The following is a 19,308-nucleotide window of genomic DNA, read 5'->3' on the forward strand; positions in this document are numbered from 1 at the left end:
AGATTCTGGGAGATAACTAATTTATGGGCATCAGGGAGCCGCTATCCATATGCGGAAGACTCCCGGAACTTCCGGTACTGTATGTTGGTATTCCTAAAAATGGGCTGATGTCTTCCTTAGTCCCTCCTTCAGTTTGGCTTAGCTGGCGATTGGCATATTCCTGTGGGCGGAGGTTAGTCAAAAACTCTTATATTGACGTCATACATGCGGGAAGTAGAGCGATGTAGACCAAACCAGTTGTTCTCTGTAGTAGGACCTACTTGAAAACTGAATTCTGTTAAAAAAAATATAGAAAATATCACAAAAAAACAGCAGCTTTAAAGTTGGGCCACATCAAGGTCAAGATATTCAAGCGTGTGTAAAAAGCGAAACATCTTTAATGTACACAGAATGAGCTAGGCTGTCTAGACGTTCAGTAATGCTAGTCAATTTCATCCATATGTTAAACAGATTTGCCACCATTTGCTGTGGTTCAGTGTGTTTTGGAGTTGGGTTGGTGTCGCTCTTGTCATTCATAATCTTGTGCTCATTACTGTAACCTTTGCATTTGCATTTGACTACTTCAACAGAGACCTCTGCAATATTGTTGCCTTACAGACTGTATATATTGCCTCTATGGCACCATCACCCAACTCCCATCTACAGCAAGAAAACTTCTTGACTTTTCCAATTATTCTTGTCATTCCTGAGCCATGGTGTAAGAATTCCTCTGTATTAGGAGGAAGAAATGTTAAACCTAATTAACACCATCACTTGCAGCTGGCAACTGCTTTTTACCATCATTATGTCTGTGCATTTGGGATTTGAAGTAATTAGCATCTTCTAATAGCATCACAAATGAACTTATTAAAGTTACATTTCTTCATTATTGCCTGTCTTACGTAGTGTAAAAAGGTGCGCTACAGCTACAGATGGTACTCAAGCCGAATAATACTTCTACCGCTGCAGTTACTACTTTGGCACTTGTGTCAGTGTTTAATTGCTACTCTTTCCCACTAAGTGGTAAACATAAGCTTCAGCCTAACAGCAATTTCGGTAAATTACCATAAACTGTTTTTACAAGTAAATTCAAAAATGTGCTGTTCACACACACGCAACAACATTGTCTTTTTATCAGTGAGATATCATTTACACCTACCAAAATACAGTACCAAAAAAACAGCAAACTCTGTCAGAAAGTGGATGCTTCCTCTAAACCTCAGCAAACAGCAAAAACTATATATAAGGCTTCACAAAGGGTGAACAAAGGACTGATTTAGAAGGTTCACACATGATCTCTTAAGAGCATTTTAGCACTCACTAAAAACAGTTGGGTTAAAAATAACCCAATAAATAACCCAATGGTGGGTTACTATAGCACCGACCCATTGTTGGGTTATTTTAACCCAATGCATTGGGTAGAAAGTTTTACCCAATTAGTTGGGTTATGAAATAACCAATTTGTTGGGTTATTTTTGCAATGCTGTTTTAACCCCATTATTATTATTAATATTATTATTATTATTCCTATTTATTACTATTATTTGCTTTATAAATAAATAATACAAAACTTACAAATACATTTATAATGCTTTATTTTCATTTAGTCATTTGCACCTGCATTTAAATGTATAAATACAGACATGTATAGAAGCATAAATACATACACACATACATAAATATATACATACATAAATAAACAAAAACATAAGAACAAAACAAATCTACTCAATCTTATCCAACTAAAAACTGCTTAAAAGCGTTCACACATTTTGTCATCATTTTCTCCCTCTCATGTTGTTATAAACCTGTATATAAGTCTTTACTTTGATAACCACAAAGGTATATTTCAAAGAATGTTTGAAATCAAACCGATCATGAGCCCCATTCATTTTCATAGTATTCTTTTTTCCTACTATGACAGTCAATGGGGCTCATGATCTGTTTGGTTTCAAACATTACTCAAAATATCTTCCTTTGTGGTCATCAGAACAAAAAAATGTGTACAGGTTGGTAACGACAGGAGAGGAAGAAAATTATGACAATTTTCATTTTGGGGGGAACTGTCCCTTTAAGCAGGTGACAGTGTGTTCAGGAAACATCACATGGTACAAAATGTATTGTGTGTTACAGAAACTACTTAACAGTAGTGAAAGGCTTGGGATACTCTGTATAAAATGTAAAAAAAAAAAATTAAAAGCATGTGTCAACTGCTGGTCTTGCTCCTGGGCCATGCCTCCCCACGATAACAAAGGCCTGTGATTAGTCGAATTCATCCCATAGGAGGACATGGGGTCTTCGTCATACCGCCTCCTCCAAATACTGAATTATGTTTGCTTTCTGACCTGAAGACAGAATTTTCACAATGTAAATATGCACACATAAACAGGATAAAAAAACTAAGTGTCATAAATGATACTTACAGGTTGCAAATTAATAAATGTTTGCTTTGCCTCTTGGTACTGTAGGAAGGCTGAATCATCTTGCTGGCCATTTTGTAAGGTTTTGAATGCAACATCTCCAAGAATGTCTACATTTAAAGAAAATAATAATTAATTAAATCTCAAAGCAAACACATCTGGCACGCTGAATAAATACTCTACTTTGACAGTAGATGGCGCTGAATTGCAAATTCAACCGTTACCGGGGTTACAGTAAACAGACGTGCATGATTAAACAGCGCTTTATCAGGGATTATACTGAAGTAAGACGACAATAAAATGCCATCGAGTCATTTCTTAAGACATTTACATTCAGAATCACATTTATATTACAGCTCTGTGTCTATAACACAGACCGCCAAAATAAAATATTTGGAGCAAAAAACACCCGGTTGCATCCCTTACAAAAGTTAAAAAACGGTTTTTACTACACTTTAAACCAAAAAACATTGTCTGTTACAGAAAGCATGGTTAAAGCAATATGGCAATCAATACGCCATGAAACTAACGTTATACTACTAAAAGAAGAAATTATTCATTTTTGTAAGTGACCATGCTGTTGGTGCTGTTTAGTATTAAAATAAATTGCGATGTCTCTCTACGTTTATGATGGCTTAAAAACGCGTTTGGCATCGGTAACAGTTAATCAATGGAACAGGTGTAACGGAAAAAAAACTAGACAACAGCGTTTTTGTACACTTATTTAAACGTGACTGACAGTTTACTGTGTGTTAGAGCTTAAAGACACTTTGTAGAAAAATAAAACATTACACAGAGATATATATTTTAAAACGTACCTCTCGTGTCTGTCCGCACTCAGCCGTGGCACCGGTCAACCGTTGAAATTCAAAATGCGTGACGTGAGCCCGATTTTAACCCAACTCTCTGGGTTGTTATGGAAATAACCCAATACCAGCTAGGAATAACCCAACAGAACAACCCAATATGTTTAACCCACCTATTGGGTAAAACAAATAACCCAACGGTTTTTAGAGTGCATTAATTCACCAGTCAAGATTATATGTGTGAAAACAGCTATAATTTTATTAGGTAGGAGGTGATGTGTCACAGGTCATTGTACTGAGTAACAAGGTGTATCAACTGTATCTCTCTATGATGATTGCCTATAATCATGGATTGAGGCATAAACAACAACAAAAAAAAGTTTTATAGATTGGATTAGATTGTCATCAAACACCCCATATTGAAGGGATACGACTGTAAGAACAGATCTCTATTTTTCAGTTTTTATAAAACCAAAATATTATGATTGTGCAAAACATTCTGAAAATTTCAATTTAACCCTGTAAGACCCAAATATAGAAAAAACTTTGAAAAAAATATTTAACCTTTTATATGTTGTTGTAAGAGTCCTCTAATGCAAAAATCAATGGGTTTTTACATTTTTGACATTTTGTTAAGTTTTTATGGAAATGTTGTAATATTCGACATTAGGCATATGAGGTAGCAGAATTGCTGTGATTTCACTCACTGCATGAACAAATGTTAATAACATCTAAGAGTTACTCTGCATGGTGTACTGCTTATGTAGCTCAATAACAATAGCCTATATATCTATATACATAATCACACAATACATAATAACCAGACAAACCATATTTTTATGAAAAATCATTTTATTATAAAAATATGCTCAGATTGTATTTAAAAAAAACAGATCAACTGAAAGAAAACTGGTATTTACTGTGTTTAGTTGTGTTTACAAACATGTTCAATGATAGTAATCCCATTTTGTTGTTTATGAAAACTTCTCTCTTTTGGAAACTGTACTCATTGGTGTTATCTGTCAGAGCCGTGATCATGCCTTGACACAAACCTTCTGAGGTACTCCAGTGGTATATAAAAGCAGATGCCGATAACAGAAATATCCTTTTTCAGACAGTAAAACCTGTTATGGGGCAAGGTCTGTGTTCTTGAATGGGTTGGTTTTGTTGCCGTCATGTCAACATATTCATCATATGAGCAGATAAAGTTTAAAAAATGTTTTATATAGTTGAGAGGCGTCACCACATTCCTCCTCATCAGTTATATCAGAGTTCCATCTCAAAGTATTTTTTTTTCAAATTTGTATAATATAAATCACATTATATACATTGTAGATAAGACAGTGTGTTTTTTATTTAAGAATTCTACTAACCAGGACTAATATGCTTATTAATCTTGATGCAAATCAATTCCATTCACATTTATACATTTTAAAGGATTCACCCATTCCACAGAATTCACACAATACTGTCTGGGAAGCTTATAAAATCGGCATGATCTGGACACATAACAAAATATTTTAGGCATTTTATTTACGTGATTGTTGATGTATTTAGTCCAGTATTTAGGCAGGTTTGCAGGTTTTGTAAGTTCACGGCCAAGAAAACAAACATATTGTCACGGTGTGATAAACACCGAATAAAGAAAAACCAAGAGAGAACCCAAACGCAAGGATGTATCAAAAATAAACTATATATTTATTAAACGGAACAGAAACACCCACGTGGGGGTAAAACAGAATATAAACTAAACACTGTGATGGGACACAAACTAAACAGGAACAAAACTGGAACTTGCAACAGAGCACACGGAGAACATGAAACTCTGACATACAACATTCGACAACGCACGAGCACAACACAGAGGACGCGAGGGCATTATAAAGACAGCACATCAATGGGGAACAGGTGAACATAATTAATCACGTAAGACACGAGTACATAAGGGAGTAGGGTAAAAGTGACAAGACACTGGGAACACGTGTCACACATATATGATGTGAAAACACACGTGTTCCCACATAAACACAATGCTGCCCTGACCTTGCCCTCAGAACATAGACCTGAACCTATACTAAGGTCTGGCAAGATCACGACAGCAACAAGACACCTGGAACATGTGGAAGCCACACACACAATGTGATTCCACATGTCCCCACACAGAACATAATACTGTCACGGTCCTGTCAGATGCACTCAGACCTACATATAGCACAGATGTCTGACAAGACCGTGACACATATTTACAAAATCTACCATTCAAAATCATTGCAGGGTTAAACATTAGGACTTTTTAGTTGTGTAAATGTGTTTTTAAAGAGAAAAAAACATTTACAGTTATACTTTATTAGATTTTAAACTGATGTAGTAATATTACAACCGAGGGTTTTACAGGGTTAAATATTTAGATGTTATAAGAGGATAACAAATATGATTATTCAACAATTGTCTCTGTTGTAACAGTTGTGCTGTGGGTGGCAGACTACAATTTTGAGGTCTTTATGTCATAGTATTACATTAATGCATCAAGGAAGTAAGTGCCTCCTGTTTGTCTGTCTGTCTGTCTGTCTGTCTGTCTGTCTGTCTGTCTGTCTGCCTGCCTGCCTGCCTGCCTGCCTGCCTGCCTGCCTGCCTGCCTGTCTGTCTGTCTGTCTGTTTGTTTGTTTGTCTGTCTGTTTGTTTGTTTGTTTGTTTTGTTTCGTTTTGTTTGTTTGTTTGTTTTTTGCTGTTGCTTGTGTAAATCTTCTGTTCTCACCCCCATGTTGCTGACAATTTTTTTATTGGCCTCAGGAACATAACAATCTCTCATTGACTCTCGCAATTTCTTTAGCTTCTATTTGACAAAAGCATGTTCTTCTCAGAAACATTCAGACAGAAACATTCAGAACATAACACAAATAATAATACTACGACAACAATAACAAGCTACAATAGCACATGCTGGTAAGCAGAAATGATTAACCCAGGGTTCCACTTCGGTCACATCACGTTTGACATATACCCAACTGTGGGGTTGAATAACTAAAAATCAACTAAGAATCACACCTCTACCCAATAACGGCTCTTGTTACTTTGTGGCAACTGTGAAATATTAAACTCAAAAATTACAACTCAGCCAGGACTGATGAAAAACAAATTAAAACCTAAGCACCCCCTCCCCAAAACATTTCAACACCCTTGCTCATTTGGGTTCCATCTCACTGTGCACAGTGTTTCTCGTTTTGCATAACTAGATGTCTGCGTCTGTAAGTTGTTTAATGATCTATGCCTTGGGCTACAGTGCACTTTGTCTCTCTTGACTTTGGGTACCTTACATTCTCACTTTTGCCAAACACCAGCACTGACAAGCTAGTAAATTTTCAGTTGATCTAACTTTATAAGGACAGTTTTTCCTCCTTTAACAAGCCGATCTTTAGAATTGCTTCATAAACTATAGAGACAAGGTTGCTGCAAAGGTGAGATGTTACTATGAAGCGTTGAACATGATGTTGAGCATATGTTGCGTTGTCAGTATTATTAAGCCATGCCATCATCTGTCACCATGCCATCATCTCTGTCACTACTTTTGCATGTTGTGACTTTCCAGTCTTGAAAAAGTCAAGCTCAATTGTAGTTAAAATGTGTTTCAGAACGATAGCCGAGAAAGTAGGCATGTCTACCAAGTCTTGCAAATATTGGTTTAGGCACTAGCAGAATAATTTTATCACTGCTCTTGAGCTATATATACCCAGTAGACAAGTGAAACTTGTTTGGGTTGGACTTTACCCTTTAGAATATTAAAAATTCCTTGAGTAAACCATGTCTCTGCTTTGTAAAGGTGCCCTTTGCAAGATGTTGTCTCTCCCGCTTCCAGTTTTCTAGTAGCACATCAAGCCTTTTCCCGATCAGCTCAGCTCTGCTTTAATTGAACACCATTGAGAAACTCAAATGAATGACCTTCTTTCAAATCAGGTGACCTACTGCATGCACCCGATAATTAATTATTGCTTAGAATTGTTATGTCTGTGGAATCATTGTGTCGTTTACAACATGATTACTGTAGGCATCAGTGACTTGGCAGGGGGCTAAAATTAAAGCTTTTGTCAAGTAGGGAAGCATAAAATAATTATTTGTTTCCCCAGCGAGAAGGCCGAGGACCTGGCTGAAGCTTAAACAAACATCGTAATTAAATATCTGAGCGTTATGCCTCTAATGAGTAACGTACACACACGCGCACGCACACACACACGCGCACACACACACACACGCGCACGCACGCTTAGCATAACATCCAAGCAAAATGCTGCAGAGTGTGCAGAAAGTGGAAAGATATTGTACTGCAGAGAATATAACAGCATTTTAAGAATACTATTTGCATCAGCATTGCCTTTCTATGGCTGGTACAACTCTTTTCATAAGCATTGAATTTGTGGTAATAGAAGTCAGAGGGACTGGGGTGGGTTAGTTTGCTGATGTTCACAAGGTCATTTGGGGTATGAATGAAGCAAACAGCTACAAAGTTTGACTGTGATGAATTTTAAATTAAGTTACTGAGTCTTGACTGAACCACAATCCCACATCAAATATTACTTCCTGCTCTAGCCATGCTGGTCTTGCGATAACTTTCAAGTTCTCAACACATTCTCTGAATCAATAATTTAAGGTCCGTGCACCATATTGTGTGATTTAATAATTTCTTTGGCTTTAGCAAGCCCTTCCATGTACAATTTTTCTAAAATTAGCCTGTGTTTGGCAACTGATAGAGGTAAATAAAGTCTGGAATTGGAAATGATTCCCTCAGCACCAATGCCTGAGTCAATCAATTGTCTCCATCCTTCATGTTTGCCAATACCTTTATTTGTTTTTGTCAGGAAGTTGTGTGCTTTAGCCGAGCTACTAATGACTTTACTGTGTGGTCAGACACCTCACCGGGGCAGCCGCCATTCACTTCAGATCGGATAAGAATCTTTTCCAAGTGGCAGACCAAAGACCATACGCCAGGCGAAATTATTCTCGAGTTCGCCAGGCACGACGTGATAAGAGAAGTCAAGGACAGAGAGCTTACAAAAGGCTGTGCTATAACGGTGGATAGAGTCAGAACTGCTGGACTGTTGAGGCTAACTAGGCTGTGTCTCTGTATGTTTGTATTTTTTAGGACTGGGCGCGTAGGTGTCTGAGTTAAGGAGCATCTTTGCTAACAAGATGCTGGAGAGCCTCTTGCGCTCATTAGCTGTCTCATTTGTGCTCTGGTTTCTCAGGATGTGCTAAAGGGCCTCTGGGCATTACAGCAACTGGGAGCTTGGCACGTTTGGGCAGAGATCCGGTTCTGCAAACACATCTCTCTAAATTCTCAAGCATGGCAGTGCTCAGGGAGGCAACATTCAATTCTTTGTCTGGAAATGGAAAATATAACATGTATACAATGCTTATAAAAAATGATTTTCTATTAGGGTAATGCATTACTTTAGTACATGGTACAACACATTTAAAGTAAAAAAAATCTGTGATTATGTATTGACATTTTTATTTTCTACAGCCCTATACCTTCCTTTCAATACCACAAAGGGAAATATTCTAAAAACTATTCTGCCTTCTCTTTATATTGTCTCTATACAATGCTGCCAATCTCCTTAAATTACAAAAGATATATCACACAATCCAAGTGTGATGAAAGGATACAAATAAGAAAAACATTGAAATTTAACTTTTTATATCGTAAAAATCTTGCACTTGACCACAATGGGTATAAGCAATGTCTTCAAAAACTGATTCAAACAACTGAAATAAACTCATTGGATAAGCATATTTCATTTACACATATTTTTGTTTTATCAAAAACATTACAGGCATCTGTTTGTTTTATGTCACAGCCCAATAAATCATATATGTACTATCATAAACATTTATAGCACTAAAATAGGACATAACAATAAAATAACTAAGTAACTAGGTTACAATTATTGCACTACATTCTTCTAAAATAATTGGTTAAAGCCCAGTGTAGTTATTTTACATTTTAACGTTGCATTTACACCAGCCGCGGTAGAGGTGACAAAGTTTGCACGTAGTTGGACGCTTGAACATTTGAGTTCACTCGTTTCATTCGCTCGTGAAATTCTAGTCATTCGAGACATTTTTGCGGAAAATCTGCGTCATGCTCAGACTCTGCTGAGACTCAGCTCCCTTCCTGTAATCACGTCACTACTACAGCAAGGTCCTGATTGGTTAACGCGGCACGGAAATCCGCCAAAGTTCAGACTTAACATGTAAATGCTTGCCGCATCTACCGCGGCTGGTGTAAATGCAGCATAACAGTTTGAACCCACCTCGCAACTTCACCACCTGTCCAACAGATATTTTTCTTGCTATTGTTGCTAAAGTTGCCTTTACAGCATAACTGTTGCCATACACACAAAAAAGACAAATTTATCAGTCATACTCAACTTAAATAAGGTTTAAAGGGACGTTTTAGAACTTATGCATTTTTCATCCCATCTTACCCTTCACTGACAAGCGGAGATTATCTTTCTATCACGAAAGCTTGTCAGATCTTGTTAAGAGAAATGTCAGACTTAATAGATGGATCTGAATTAGTAAGCCGTCCCTCTTACTCAATCTACCGTACAATCATCCTACTGCCATCTTTAGCTTGGCAAATATAAGATGAATCACTTGCTTTATTTTGCTTTTTCTACACTTGCTTTCCAATGTTCTCTGTCTTCTCCGCCACATTCCACATCCCAAAACAAGTTGTTGAGATGCACTTCATCCAGAGAGATTCATGAGACGAATGTAAGGATGAAGAAAATGAGTATCTGAGGGCATTGAGGGGCTTCTCTTATCCAAGCTGCTCTTCCCTGGAGACCTCATTTGAGGTGAGAAGCCGACTCTGAGTGGATCTCTGACCACACGGGATTAGAAGGGCCTATCGAAGTCCCTCAGCCAGCTCTTTCCTCCTTCCATTTGTCTCCAACTTTTTCCCAGCCTCTTTGTCTTTTTAATAATGCTTACATGACCAGGAAAATGGCCCTGGGCAGCAGTTGTAGGTGGGTGCAGCAGAAATCACTTTGTGGATTCTAAGTAGGAGTGCATTAGTCAGTAAGCACCTGTTTCAAGGACATTCAGTTCCTATAGATGAATTTACTGCAGTAGTTCTCTTTTCTCTACACCCCCCCCCAGAATCCACTGGACATGACAAGTCTAATTTACTGTTACGATATAGGATCATACCACAAGACATTTTCAAAAATTCTGAAGTGTTATGTTTCATGAGAACAAAGCCAGGCATATTACTTGGTGTTGTAATTATTAATGTTTCCAGAAAAACTCTAACAGAAACATGATTGTCGGCTCAGTTCCAATTCACAGATCTTTTGATCAATTTCTCTGGAGCTTATAGAGGATGAGAAGATCAGAACCACATATAAACAGATGTGCATTAGCATGGTCAGCATCTCCCTCTGTCCTAGCACACATCTAAGTGCTAAAGCTCCTATTAACCAACTCACTGAGGCATTAAAGTAGAGAAAATTGCTGTGTAGATACTGTATGCCAGCCAGGCACAGGAACAGAAATACAAATTCCAGTTTGGATGCAATACCTGTAAGAATGTGTGACATTGTTATGAAGTGCATTTGCACCATATGCCGTTCGTGTTTGTACTCACCAGCGCAGCTCATTACAGTGCCTCATGGGAAGCTCATTAGTAAGCCAATCAACACACTCGCATAATGATCACATGACTCATACAATTTCTGCCGTGACCTCAACCACCCAGACTATTTTTTATTTACGTGAATGATGAATTTTACTTGTGTTACCCTGCATTTGAAATTCTTTATTTGTAATTCGACCATACGCTGAATCAACAATGTAAGCTAACATGCTCATGAATGCTCATCTTAGCTTTGGCTGCGGAAGATTTCATTATCATCGGATATGTAACTAACGCTGATGCAATTTGGCAAATTGGTTTCATCTTGATTATCTCTTGTTGTCTCACATGTCTCACTTTACAGTTTAATTAAGATGCCATCAGAATGAGGAGCCACTGTGCTGGCAGTTGAAGTCCAACAATTATCTAAATTGTTTACCACACTTTAATTTTGAGAAACATTAACTAGTCTAAGCCAAACATGGTGCACTCACGGACCACCTGCAATACGCTTACTGCCTTTCTCTCTAAATATTTCACCTCTTAAAATGAGTCTGTTCTGATTGTATTGAGAATAATGAATTAGTGTGCATGTTGGGTATAACCAGGTTTACACAGAATCTGTACTTGTAGATTTCCCCATCTTCTATGTTATATGAATCTGATACTGATTAAATATAATTTACAATTATACATTTGGAAGACTTCCAAAACTACTTACAGGCGTTTTTGCCTTTATTTGCCAGATATTATGTAAGGATGGGACAGGAATGTCCAGGGTAGAGAGAGGGGCAAGGGAGCCAGGAATCAAATTTATGGAGTCTAATGGCGCTTTTCCATTGCATAGTACCCCACGGTTTGGTTTGGTTAAGTTTGGGTCGGGTCAGGTTACTTTTGGGAGCTTTTCCATTGGGTGCAGTACGTAGTCCCCGATACTTTTTTCATACCACCTCGGTTGGGGTTCCAAGCAACCCGAGCTAATACCAAACATGACGCGAAACACTGAAGATCACTGATTGGTCTGAGAGAAACGTCACTACCAGCGTCATCGCTATAATGTAAAATATTAGCTTTACCTTAGTGCTAGCTTGGGTTGTCTCGAGCAAACATGTTGTCATCTGTGCTCTGCTATAAGTTCCCAAACTGACTTTTAGCGATGAAAAACATCCACAGGTTGAGAATCAGGAACACCATAACAGTTTTTTCCAGACTTGCAGTTTGTGGCGGAAGATTTGCGATGAACACGTCAGCATTATATGCTTAAATGCAACTTCAATGAGGCTCAGCGGAGCGCTGTCGACTGACGCCACGGTTGTTTAAACAGAAACTGTCATGTGAGACAGAGGTAGTTATAAACGCGATGTGCAAACATCTATTTGTGGTGGCCAATTTTAATTTTGTGGCAGACTGAGAAATAAATAAATGTATGGGAATGTACAACGATGCTTGTATGAAGTCACAGCAGTAGGCAGTGCAAATATAATGACACTCATATAATCCCTCCCACTGCAAAGTGATACTAAACTCGATGGAAAAGCTAACCACGCCAAAGTGAGGGGAGCTGACCCGATCTGACCCAAACCAAACCGTGGGGTACTACGCAATGGAAAAGCACCATAAAGCACATTTGCTCCTGCCCATATGTGAGAGCACTTTCCACTACACCATCGGCTCCGACCAATCTGTACATCTTTTTAATGTGTGTTCAGTGTGCTGCTATATCTTTCTGTTAACCCCACTCTCCCCCAAGATGTCTTCTGTAGGCAAATAAAAATATGTTTACCTTATGCATTCAATAGACAATTTTATCTAAAGTGGTTTACAACAAACCATCAAATATAAATAAAAACAACTTCATACAAGGCATATTCTCATTTTGGTTCATTCGAAGGGCACTGCTGTCATGATTCAGAAGACAGAACCCTAGCACAGGCAACAGGACTCCACAAAAAAGTACCAAATAAGGGGCAATAAAAAATCCACAAGGAGGTAAAACAAGGTAATCACAAAAAAAGACTAAACAGACTAACAATACTGAACAAAGAACTAGACGATAAAACCTAAAAGGACTAGACTTACAATCACGTGGCTTATAATACACATGGTAGAATATACAACAAACTGGCAAAAGACAGCAAACACAAGGGCATTTAAAGGCGGGGTCCACAATGTTTGAAAAACCCATTGGAAAAGGAGACGAGCCGACTACCAAAACACACTTATAGCCAATCAAATCAAATCAAATGCCGGGTTGCGTATGTGTGGGGCGGGTCTATCAACAGAAGGTCCAGATTCTATTGGGGTAGGGGCGTGTTTGTTTAGGTGATTTCAAATATCAACATTGGCTTTCAAACATCATGGACTCCGCCTTTAATAGGGAGGCAAATCAAGTGGTGACATTGTTAAACAATAAAAGGATAATAAGCAAAAAGACAAGGGGTAGGGTCATGAGATGAAGCACACAGGGAAGCACACAGCACAAACAAAGTCCATGTGCTACCATACAAAACATGTGGGCTTGTCATGATCCTGCCACAAGGAGCAAAAACTATGACATGAAGACAGGGGGCCTATACCATGAAGCTGGTTTAGTTGGTTAGCCAGCTTTGTTTAGAATTAGTTTGTGCAAATCCTGGGTTTTGGGTACCATGAAAATAGCTTTTACCAACAAGGCCTGCACATTGGCTTGGTTTTGTCAACCTGAAACTAATCCTGTAACCCTGAGTTTGTTTAACCATTTTCATGGTACGGGCCCAGGATCATGACAACTGCATTGTGGGTGTTAGATCCACATTAGTTTTTGTTTGTCCAAATAATGAGGATAATTACTATCTTAACACTTATCTTAGTTACTATTCTTAACACTTTGCTCATTGTTTACATAGCATGTGTTCAACATTAATCCGAATGCAGGCAACAGCCCCACTGAGATAATCAAATATAACAACGTCACGCATGGGCTGCAAAGCAAACCTCAGGATGAGCATATTGTTCCACTGTTGTCGTCTCTGAGGTCTTTAGATAGCTTGCTGATTTGACTGATTGTTTTCTTGCTTTAAAATTCCCTTTTTTCCCTGGTGATTGATCAAGCAAATAAAAAACACTTTAAGCTGTAAGCAAAGGTATTTATTAAATATACACCAGGGCCATAGCATAGTGGTATAAGCATGCACCAGACATAGGGATCTGTGTTCCTCACCCAGGAGACACAGGTTTAGTTCTGATCTGTATGATGATCAATGCAATGCAATGTAAAATGTAATCTGTGCAAATTATAAATAAATAAACAATAGCACACATCAAAAATGTAATTATATGGCTGTACACCTATCTCAAGAACATTTGTGCAATACCTGTTAAATATTTATATGAATAGTAAATTATGCAGCCTGTGACCCACCAAGAGCGAAGGTATTTTTCCATTAAACTTGATTTAATGATCACTATTTAAAGCTCATAGTATAATTCATAATACACATCGTGTTTAACATGGGATTACTTAAGAAGGGGTGTTACAACCTTGTGAATTTAAATGTAGATGTGGTATTGTTAAATTATAATGCAGATTAATGCACCACATCACCACATTTCCTCTGCAAGGTGAACCAATTTCCTCTGAGGCCTCTTAAAAGGGCTATTTCTAGTTTTAATGGCATATCCACATAATTTTACTAGCCTTTGTTGGGTCAAAAGATAAAAAGCGTTTTTTCCAATAATTGTCTACTGCCCATTCCCTAAAGTTCAGTTCTGTTTGAGGAAATAGCCAAGAGCACATTGTGTCTTCAGCTGTAGATTAAATTCATTTGAATATATCTATAAGGTTAACAACAGTCACAAGCACCAGACTGATGTCTGCCATCAAAAGAAAGAGAGACTGTATATCAAGCCAGCATTAAATGAGTCACCACCAAATGAGCAAATGCCTGATGCTCAACTGCTTCTGTTTATTCAATCCACATTTATCATATCTGTTTTAGAGTTGTAAATTATTTCTAGACGCAACCCCCGCCACAGACGTCAGTTTCAGTGTAGTCAGAGGTGAGATGATTGACAGCACTATAATTACGTTTTTCAGTATGTATGTAATCTTCCCCCTACCGGTGCTGCATATATTGGTATATGAATAGACAATAAACCTAGTGAATGCTGTTCAGTATGATCATGGTTTCAGAAAGACTGATTTGTGATCTGTAGATGAAATGCCCCCCCGCCACCCTGGTAGATGAAGTGCTAGCATGGATCAACATACTGTGCAACACTTACTTATAAGAAGCAAATGAATATGAGCACATACTCTCTCATTGCAGTGAACTTAATTAACAGTGTCTGAGCTGTTTTTAGTTGGAGAATCTTGGATTAAGAACCTGAAGCTCTGGTTGTACCAAATATCATATCACAGAATACATCAATTATGTTAAAAACAGTTAATCTGCGATCAATGAAACATATGCAATTTGATTACTTGAGATACATATGGTAGATAGAATCCAGCAGAAGTGAGCTTCACGTATGTGTGTCATTTATCAACCACTTGAGTAATACTGTATAATCACATATTTGTGACAGGAAAAGCTGCCATCCACATGGTACGATTATATATATTTGTGATCTGGGAAAAAGTGATGACATCACCAGCTGCTGTTAGAGAGATGTGCTGCTAGACAGATTACTCACACATTTATCTGCTCAGTTTTTTCAAGCACATTATGTTTGTATTCACGTCACAAACACCCAAAAACAAGCAAAAAAGTACTACCATGAAAGTTTCCCCACTTATTGAAAACATAAATCAATCATTAGTGAATGATAACACCTTGGTCTTCTACTGTTTAAGTGACATTATGTAATTGTATTCCCGCTAAATGAAGGTTTGCTCCCTAATAGTACATAAAGGGCCCTATTTTAACGATCTAAGCGCATTGTCTAAAGCGCACAGTCTAAATGGGCATGTCCAAAGCCACTTTTGCTAATTTAATGGTTGTGTTTTGGGCGTAACTTGCAATAAACCAATGAGAGTCTTATCTCTCATCCCCTTTAAAAGCCTGTTGCCTGTTGGCGCTAAGTCTAATCCATATTTAGATGATGGACTTTGAAACTGAAAAACTAAGCGGAGGAAGAAGACCACCAGTTTAAGAATAATGTAAAAAAAATATTGTTTTCATTTTTATTGAAATTTTAATTTTTTGGATTAAAACCTTTAAAAGCCTTTTTCTTTCAGTCATAGAAGTACAAATAGCAGACTTTTAATTGCTGTAAATGTATTGATATCCTATATATCAATGTAATCTCATAAAATAATTTGCAAATATGCAAGAAAGGGTTTGTGCTCTAAAAATACAAACAAGAGGTAAAGAATTTACAAACATGCGGAAAGCCAAAGCGTTTCAGCACTAGAACAGCGCCATGGGATTTTTACAAAGCATTAGGCTATTTAAAATGTTTCTCATCTCACCATAACCACAGGTACAGTGTCATACAATAAATCCGTAAGGTAGGATTTAAAAACATTTAAAAACAAATGCATTTGTTTAAAGCAAAGCATTTATTTACTTACCAGGCTAAAGGTGAAGCAGCTCTTTGCGCCTTCTTACGTCTCATAATTAGTCCTCATTTATGGCCAAGGGACTCAATAATAATATTTTACATACAATCCTTTAATCTTTTATATTTAAAAGCGTTTTTGTGCTGCTGCGCATTCATGTATGTGATAAGCAAACCCGCATTGTCGTCCCGTTTATAGGCGCATAATTTACTGCGCTCTTTAAATAAAAAAAAACATATTGCGCCATTGACTTTAGACTTTAGACCAGGTTTTGTTGGTCAATGGTGTAGTCTATTTTAGTTGCCTCAAAATAGCAACGCACCAATAATGCGCCTGAACACACCTCGTTTTCAGACCAGAACGCCCATGGGCGCAAAAGTGGGCGCAAATGCATTTGCTATTTAAACAACGTGGCGCTTAACGTGAAAATGATAATTGAGCAGGGTTGAAACTAGCAAAAGACACTTGCGTTGCGGATTACGCTGCATTGCGCCAGGTGTATGATAGAGCTATACGAAATTGTTTTTGAAACACATCCTAATGAATAAAGTGTTACAAGTGCTCAGTTTTCAGATTCATGCAGCAACGCTTCCTTCCTGCTTCCATCATGTACAATCAAAAACCAAGAGATCAGGTATGAAATTCAAAACTCACAGCTGAAAGGTTAAGGCTGCAATCTACTTTTGTCTTTTTATTGCCGTCTGTGTTTGAAACATAACATTTCTAGCAGTTATAGCCTCGGCACTGCTGCTCTGAGCAGATAAATCAGATGTTTGGTATATGTACAGTATGAGTTCTGTGATTACTGCATCCGAGCGGATCTGATTAAATGAAGCGTCTGCAGCAAATAAATACTTCAATCCCTTAGGAACTCGGAGTCACACATTGTAAAACTGTATAATGTATACAAATGTATAAAATTGAGGCTAAATTTTCCAAATATATTCACGTTTCTAAAAAGCGAGACATCAGAAGAGCTACTCATGCAGTCACAGTGACTCTTACTGACACTTGAAAGTTTTGCAAATGTCACAATCACAAAAACATTGTTTTAAGTCCACTAATAAACTTACCAACACTTATGCACATGCAAAATCTAGTGAAAAATGTGCAATGTATAGAAGTAATTACATAGTAGTTACACTTTATTTATTTTGGCATCATAGACAAGGCATATAAATTCAGTTGTCACTTTACCTTTTAATGCTTATTCTTGTTCTGTACACACACACTTCAGTAATTTATGGGAGTGACAACCGCATTCTACTACCGCATTAATTCCCGCAAAATGCAGGTAGTGACAACCGTATTTACAAAATCTCTGTGCAGTGTGTACAGAACCAAACTGAACAACTAATTGTCAATGAAATATTTAAACTTGCGTGCATCATGGACATGACAGGTCTTTCTTCTGAAAAAATAAATGCCTAGAAGAGGAAAATGTCTTGTGAATGTGCGGTAAAGAAAATGACAGAGGCACAAGCATTTGCTTATTAGTGTTGCCAGATCTTGCATGAAAAAGAAAACAAAACAAGACAAAAAGACTGAAATAAACTGAAATAAATCCAAATGCTTTACCTCAGCATTAAAAATGTTGGGACTGGCATCTTCCCACTTTATTAACACAAAAACGTATTAACACAAGCGCCACAAATGTAAGCCCCAAAAACACATGGCATGTCAACACCACTGCAAAACAGAGCTCTGTGAAGCAGCTTCACAACTGCATGACACAAACAAGCCAAGACTGAGGTTTATTGCAAAACATAAAGCTGTAATATTATTTTGATCAAAGCAGTAAACGATAACCACGCAACACAGCAGAACATTGCTATGGTTACCTTTGTGTCAAAATATCGCGATTGAGTCTTGTTCGATCATTTAGGGCAGGGGTTCTCCACAGGGGCGTTTTTAGACATAAAGCTCTAGTAGGGCACAGGCCCCCCAATACTTTTTCTATGATTAGAAGTGTGCACAATACACTATACACATTTCCCTTGCTTAACCCACTATTCCTACACCGCAAGTACTGAGAAAGGCAAACTTGTATGTAAACCACTGATCTATATTAATGACTGGATTGCGCATGACGTCACAACTGTGAAGCCACCGCGCCGCCATGTTGGTATACCCAAACATTCTATTAAATCAATGGACGCGATCAGATTTTAATGATAAAACATCACTTTACTAGTCTTCGTTTTTATATCTGAAGTTACCCTGTACATTATTACAACACAAACGTCCCATGCATGTACATAGTTATTCAACACATCCTCACCCCATGTCGTCAATATTTGACGACACTTGACCATTCGTCAATATGTGATGGGGAGGGTATACCTTTTGCGTCATTTTTTGACGAACTGGGGACTTCAATACTATTACGTCCGTTGCATTCTCTTTCCTATTTTCTTACCATTTTCGCGTCGGTTTAGGGTTAGATTACGCAAAATTAAACAGTGTACGCGAAATTAAACAGTTGTCACCTGGCGTTGGGGTTAGAGTTAGGTACGACAGTTGTCACCTGGCGTTGGGGTTAGAGTTAGGTTTGGGTAGGGATGTCATTATGTAAATCTAACCCTAAACCGACGCGAAAATGGTAAGAAAATAGGAAAGAGAATGCAACAGACTTAATAGTATTGAAGTCCCCAGTTCGTCAAAAAATGACGCGAAAGGTATACCCTCCCCGTCACATATTGACGAATGGTCAAGTGTCGTCAAATATTGACGACATGGAGTGAGGATGGGTTGAGTTATTTACTGAAAGTCGTACATTTTAGTTTTTAATCAGTTATTATACATTCATCTTCATTACAGTATCAGATCAGCAGACAGACCGCAGCATATTTAGTATTAATGACAAACGTGCTCATTCTGAAATCTAAATAAATAATCATGCTTTGCACCGTATGTGCATGCAATAAC

At 37.8% G+C, this 19,308-nt stretch overlaps 1 protein-coding gene and 1 long non-coding RNA gene across 2 annotated transcripts in view; one reads left to right on the plus strand and one right to left on the minus strand.

Annotated features, from left to right (window-relative positions):
- LOC141362609 (ALK tyrosine kinase receptor-like) overlaps window positions 1-19,308 on the plus strand; it is an 810,085-nt gene that overhangs the window by 145,517 nt on the left and 645,260 nt on the right. The window lies entirely within an intron of this gene.
- On the minus strand, window positions 1,558-3,194 carry LOC141362610 (uncharacterized). The gene is made up of 2 exons (XR_012368335.1): window positions 2,403-3,194; window positions 1,558-2,324 (listed from the first exon to the last, which is right to left on the minus strand). It is a non-coding gene; the product is annotated as an uncharacterized lncRNA (long non-coding RNA).

This window comes from Misgurnus anguillicaudatus, unplaced genomic scaffold (assembly GCF_027580225.2).
Source record: "Misgurnus anguillicaudatus unplaced genomic scaffold, ASM2758022v2 HiC_scaffold_28, whole genome shotgun sequence".
NCBI lineage: Eukaryota > Metazoa > Chordata > Actinopteri > Cypriniformes > Cobitidae > Misgurnus > Misgurnus anguillicaudatus.